Below are 6367 nucleotides of genomic sequence, written 5' to 3'. Positions count from 1 at the left end.
CTCTGCCCATGTTAGGTGACGCGTTTCGAGCTAATGGCCGTTCTATCAGCTCGATTTATTTCTATGAGAAATCAAGAGGGAAAAGGCTCAGGATGAAGTAAACAGATGTTCTCAGTGTCTAAACACTGATTCAAAACCTTTCACAATTAGCAACCGTCTCGAATGCTTTTATATAGTCTGTCATTTGGCTCATTTAGCGCGTTTCGGCCGATGCGGAGGCGATTTCGATGAATCCTGCTGCATTACAGTATGTGCAGGAGGCCTACAACTTAACAGGTCTGTGATCTGTACTATCTGTGAATGCTTTATGCTTATGGTGTTCAGGTTTATCCTTTACGTCACTGCGATTTAATAATGACTAGGCCTAATAACGCGTATGTGTACAATAATGATTTGCACTGGAGGCCAAATGTCTCACACTGCTAATCAATAATGCTTCTCTCATAAGGCATTACCTTATGTATGTAATGACTGAAAACCATTTTAATGTCTAATTTAATTTAATATCTTTAAAGTCACAATAAAATAAAAACGGAAATTTCCTTATTTTCTTATTTTTTAATTTATTATAATTCTTTTATTATTATTAATAATAATAATAATAATAATAATATTATTATCAATATTAATTTAAATGAACAATCTTTAATAAGAAAATATTACCTCTCAGCAACATCTCTTCTAGTGAGGTGTGCACTAATAAGGGTGAAGTAAAACAGCTGGGTCTAGAAATAAACTAAATTTAATAATAATAATAAATATTATATATATATATAATGTTGTTATTATAACATAAACCTAGACCTGTTGTGAACTTAATCATGGTGTATGCTTTTGTCGAAGCCATCTGTTCACATTATTTCAACTTATTTTTAAAATAATAAAAATGTTGGACAGTGGTATTTTTAATTACCCATAATGCTGTGCAGAAGAGTCACTGCTGTGGGATCGCACCTAAAGAGGCCTCTTCCAAGAATCACCAACTTTAAATAGTTTAATATAGTTTTTACATTTCACCATTTCATTACTTTCAAATAAATTATGTAATTCTTCATGAGATTCCTCATTAAGCTGTTACAGTATTCAGTATTTTTTCTGATTTCCAAATACCAATTTGCTTGTTAGCTTGGTTTACGGTGTACACTGCTTTAAATTAAGTCTTTTTTGTGAATACCTAAAAATATGAGAGACGGGGCAGTAAAATGCGTGACACAGTCTGTTATAACAATTGTTTATATAGAGAAACTATAGATTAGTAATGCAAAAATGAGTTTGATGAGAATGGCCACCTAGTACTGCAAAATCTGAAATATTGTGTATCATAATGTTTCAAATTTTATTTTAATACTTAAGTTATTTCCAAGATTAAATTAGATACCAGAATTGCAGTGTTGTAATTACAAATATGCTTTGTAAATGCATTTAAATTTTGTAAAAAGAACGATTTCTTTAATCTACCTTCTTTCCGAAGTGGGTTGCATGTTTAGGGGCCTCAAACAGAGAGGAGACCATGAACCTCAACGAGAAGAAGCCCAACAAGTGGTGGACCGAACCGGACACGTTTGCCATGCTGGCCCTCATAGAGCAGATGGGTCTGGTCCACGAGCTGGATAAGAAGCGGCAGCGCAACGAATCCCTCTTCAGACGTCTCAGGCTGAGTCTGGCAAAGCGGGGCATCCACTTCACCGTCACCCAAATCCGAAACCGCTGGAAGAGCCTCAAACACAAGTACCGTAAGATCAAACTGGCCAGCTACAGAAGTCCAGCCGCTCGCCTCTCTGCCATCGAGTCTTTCCGATACTTTCATATGCTGGATCACATGTTGGTGCGCAGGCCGAAGGTGGGAGGCAGGGAGGACGACCTCACAGATGGGCACGCTCTGCTCGGACGGTCTCTGGTGGACCTGGATGACGTCACTGACAGTACATGCTTATCATTGCCTTATTGCATGATTCGAAATCATTTGTCCGTGTGCGCTGTATGAAAACGAGTAGTTTGCCCAAAAATTCTAATTCGGCCAATCGCTCACCCTCATTCCAAACCTGTTTGACTGACTTTCTTCTGTGTGGAACAGGTGTTTTCAATGAAAACATCACAAAAGCGGTCCATATTGTGCACTTTATCCCAAATCCTATGAAGTGTTATTTTAGGGAACGCGGAGAAGAAAGCCAAATGGGTTTCGAACTGATTGGATGAATAAATTCGTAGGCTAGAATTTCCATTTTTTTGGGAGTGAAATATCCATTTTTTTAGGTCCTAGAGATATGCATGTCTTATAGCATAATTAGATATTTTGCATTAGACATGGTAACGGTGTCCCGGTCGTACTGGATGTGGTTATTCCGTGCCAACTCAACCAGAGGTCCCCAGCTCAAATTTTGATTTTGCCAGGAAAGATGTATACATGTGTAGTGCTAAAAACCAAAATATTAAATGTGAGCTGAGAGTAATCCACTATTTTGTGGAGGGCGTTCAAAATGACTTCAAAAATGGCAGCCTCATAATATTAATTTTAGCAATCTTTGTTGCATTACGTACCAACGGTGTCCGTCAGAAATAGGGAATGAGCACTTCTCAGTTTATTTCTCTAAAGTTAGCAGGCCTGTAAATGAAAGAGTCTTAAATTATATTTTAGAATGCCCTTTTAGATCTTCATAATTTTTAAGGCCTTATGTATTACAGTTCCAGAGCTATTGGAATTTCACGTAGGCTCAAGGAGAAATTGTACATATTTTTATGCAAAGTTTTTGGATTTTGACCACTGAAAATAATTATCTCCAGTCTACACAGGAACTTACCTGTTCTTCTTTGCTAGGCCTGTAACTCAGGAAGTATTAAAAGATACCAAAATATTATTTTAGATTCTAGTTATTTAATGAACTACTAGATATGGGGTTTCAGTGAGGCTCTATGTCCAGATATTTGAATATAACCTGCTTTTAGTAAAGAAAAAGGTAATATTTGGCAGAATCACTGATAGCACTTTAAACATTTAAGGTCTCTCACACTTGAAATATTTAAAGGGATGGTTCAGCCAAAATGAAAATTCTGTCAATAATTACAGAAGATATTCCCAAAGACAGAACAAAGGTCTTAAGGGTTTGGAACGATACAAGGGACAGAATTTTCATTTTTGGTTGAAGCATCCTTTTTAACACTGCAGTTCTAAAACTCTATGGAATAGAGTGGGACTTATTTTTTCCACACTGTTCATATTTTACCTAGTTAACGGTAAATCCTGGTCATTCATAATCTGACGTGTCACACTGTACATTCCAGAAGTTATTTTTATAATTTTCATATTTATATTACAACAGTGATATCTAAATGTTCGGTTTTTGATTACTGAAAATAAGTAAGTAGGATACAACCTAGATTTCAGTATAGCCAGGCTTAAATCATATATGGCCTTAAATATGTAGAAATGTTTATTAGGAGCCAGAATCTAAATGATTATTTAGATAACTTTAGAATTTTTTGAGTTGCATGTGTGCAGATTTTGGGGACAGAATATTTATGGAAAGCTAGGTTCTGTATAATTCTTGTTTTGGAGGTTTTCAATTTGCCAGCATTACCTTTTCTTCAGATATTGTTTTCTTTACAAAATAAGCATCAGCTCTAATTACAGTGACTAACATTTGGTATTCAACCCGAAAACGGGTAATATTCAACAATGTGAATATGGCCTTAAACATTATGGTTTTGAAAGAGTGGTTTATTAAAGAACTTAAGTTAATACGTCCTGAGTTATAAGCATGAAAACTCTGGAAAAGGAAGAACCGGTAAGTTCCTGTCTGTTGTTTTGAAGAAGGAAATGAGATACATCCCTAATGTTAACTTTATTTGTCTTTCAAACCTTCCTTTTAATGAAACAGAAGTTTAAAAAATTTGAGCCCAGTCCTTTGATTGGAATGCCCCTTAGTTTTTATAGATGATTGAACTTTACACAGAATTTTTTTGTCTAATTTGCCTAACCTTGAAATGCCAACTAACTAACTTGATGGCAACTAAAGAAGATAAAAAATAAAAAATCTCCTGAATATAAGTTGATAAGCCTAATTTAATCAAATTTTGCACAATCATTATTATTATTTACCTTAATATCTGTGATCCACCAGTTGAGAATCACTGGCTTGTAAAATATACTAATGTTATAAACTTCTTATACATAGTTGACATGTTTTAAAAGCATTTGATAGACTTCAATTTTTACAAAAAAATTTAATTTTCTCACCCTCACATTGCTCCAAACCTGTATGACTTATTCTTTCTCGTGTGGAACATAGATGTTTTGACAATACAGTGGTTTCAACCCCTTTACTGGAGACCAACCAACACATTTTGCATCTCTCCTTTGTTTAACACACCCATTTCAGGTCTTGGAAGTCTCTACTAATGAGTTGATTACCTGAATCAGGTGTGTTTGATTAAATGACATAGAAAATATGCAGTGTTGGGGTTCCTCCAGGAATATAATTGTGAACCACTAAGAAAAGTGTTTTTGCCCATACAATAAGCCAATGGCCTCCATAGCTCTAATCATTCCCAAATAAGTCATACAGCTTTGGAACCATTTTGAATCATTTCTTTATAGTTCTTCCTTTTTAAATGCATACATGGCTGTTTATTCTAGACCATTGTAACTGTAGCCACTGTAGAAAATAAGGGTTTGCCTTGTTTATCTCTTCTTCCAGGTCCTTGGCCTGAAGGCCTGATCCCTAAATCTGAGCCTGAGAGCATGTCTTCTAAACTTGAACCTGATGTTGATGACGGTCTGAATCCAGATGACATGGTTGGTTCTGATCCTCCAAGCTGGGAGGTAGGACCAGATGAAGTTATGACCCTAGGCTTGTCAGGAGAATACCTCTATGCAGTGAAGACCGAACCACCATCCCCTGCACTCCCCAACAGTACAGAAAATGCAGAGATGCCATTGACTGCAGCTACAATGATTTCCCAGGTGACATACTGGTTCAGTTCTGTCTGGCACAACTGTTAAAGCACCTCAGGAGTGACAGATCTTCTTGTTTTGTCCCAGCAGGAACTTCTGAGAGACCAGCAGCCTCATCCTTCAGCAGCTAACCATCCTGAACCACCGGCTTGGAGAACAGCTGGCCGAGCAGAGAGCTTTCCACTGCAGCATGCTGGGAATGATGGATCGGCAGATCCAGGTCCTGGAGCAGCTCTCCAATTTTACAAGGAACCACCAACCCAAGCTCCAGACCCCAGACAAGGACTCTTTAGCTAGTCCGAACATGCATGAAGCTCAAACACAGACTCTTGAGCCATACCCCCGTTCCTCATGAATAAGCGAACCATCAGCTGCTCCTTGGAAAGGTCTCTCTTGGAAGTCCACAAGAGGTCACCTGAGTTGGGCAGTGACACTGAGACTCCTCAAACCTTGGAGGGTGCAAAGAAAACACCTCAAGCCCACCTTCTTTAGAGATTTCACCTCAACCAAGAATGCTGTTGTGCAGAATGGATTGTGTAAGCTGCATTGATTGAGTGCTGTTTATTTGGGACGTTATGCATTCAGTAGGAACTACAAAAGTCTTTTGTCTTGTAGATGTTTCAGGAGCTTGTCTGATCTGAAACGTCATCCAACATATGCGTTTTTCAGTTTCATAGGAAAGTATTCAGTGCTCTGATGTTTTAATCAGTAACACTATTGAGAAATAGTACAATAGATTTTATTATTTATTTACTTCGGTTTGTTTGCGAACTAACACTTTCGATGTGAATCTTAGAGGTAAGTAACTCAACAGTGACTGTTTCAAATTGCAGTTCGGACCAAGGTAGCTTTATGTCTGTAACCATCTTGCATTATCTGAGGGGGGGGGGAATGTGGGTTATTAGTAAGCTTAAAGTTGTGTAAAACTATCAGGTTTCTTCCAGTTAGGTTTAAGACACACTTTAAGGCTGATTTTAACACAAAGTAGTGTGTTGTCATGAATTTCTTCATCTAATCTGAATTCATGTGATTAAGTATGAACTCATAAGTCTGTTAATTTCAACTGCTTGACTCTTAATATAAAGTAATATTTCACTGATATGTGTCATTTATATTTTGACATGCAAAACGAATCAGGTTTGGGTTAATTGTAACACATTAAATTGATTTTACTTTGATACAGAGTACTAAGAAATTACTTCTACGTTAAACGAATGGGTACGGTGTCATTTAACTCAAAAGTCAGAGTGTGTTGGTAAAAACATGACATTTAGTCACATTACGTTGGATAAATGTATTGAAATTGTAAATGTTCTGACTAGATAATAAGTCTTCTATGCTTACCAAGGCTGTAGTTATTTGATAAAAATACAGTAAACGAAGTAAACATATAAATATTACTACAATAAACTCTAA

At 36.7% G+C, this 6367-nt stretch overlaps 1 pseudogene; it reads left to right on the top strand.

Moving 5' to 3' along the window:
* LOC122358596 overlaps positions 1-6367 on the top strand; it is a 9919-nt pseudogene continuing 3552 nt past the window's right edge.

This window comes from Puntigrus tetrazona, chromosome 15, assembly GCF_018831695.1.
Source record: "Puntigrus tetrazona isolate hp1 chromosome 15, ASM1883169v1, whole genome shotgun sequence".
In the NCBI taxonomy this organism is placed as follows: Eukaryota; Metazoa; Chordata; class Actinopteri; order Cypriniformes; family Cyprinidae; genus Puntigrus; species Puntigrus tetrazona.
The sequence above is the reverse complement of the archived record's forward strand: the minus strand, read 5'-3'. Positions and strand labels throughout refer to the sequence as shown.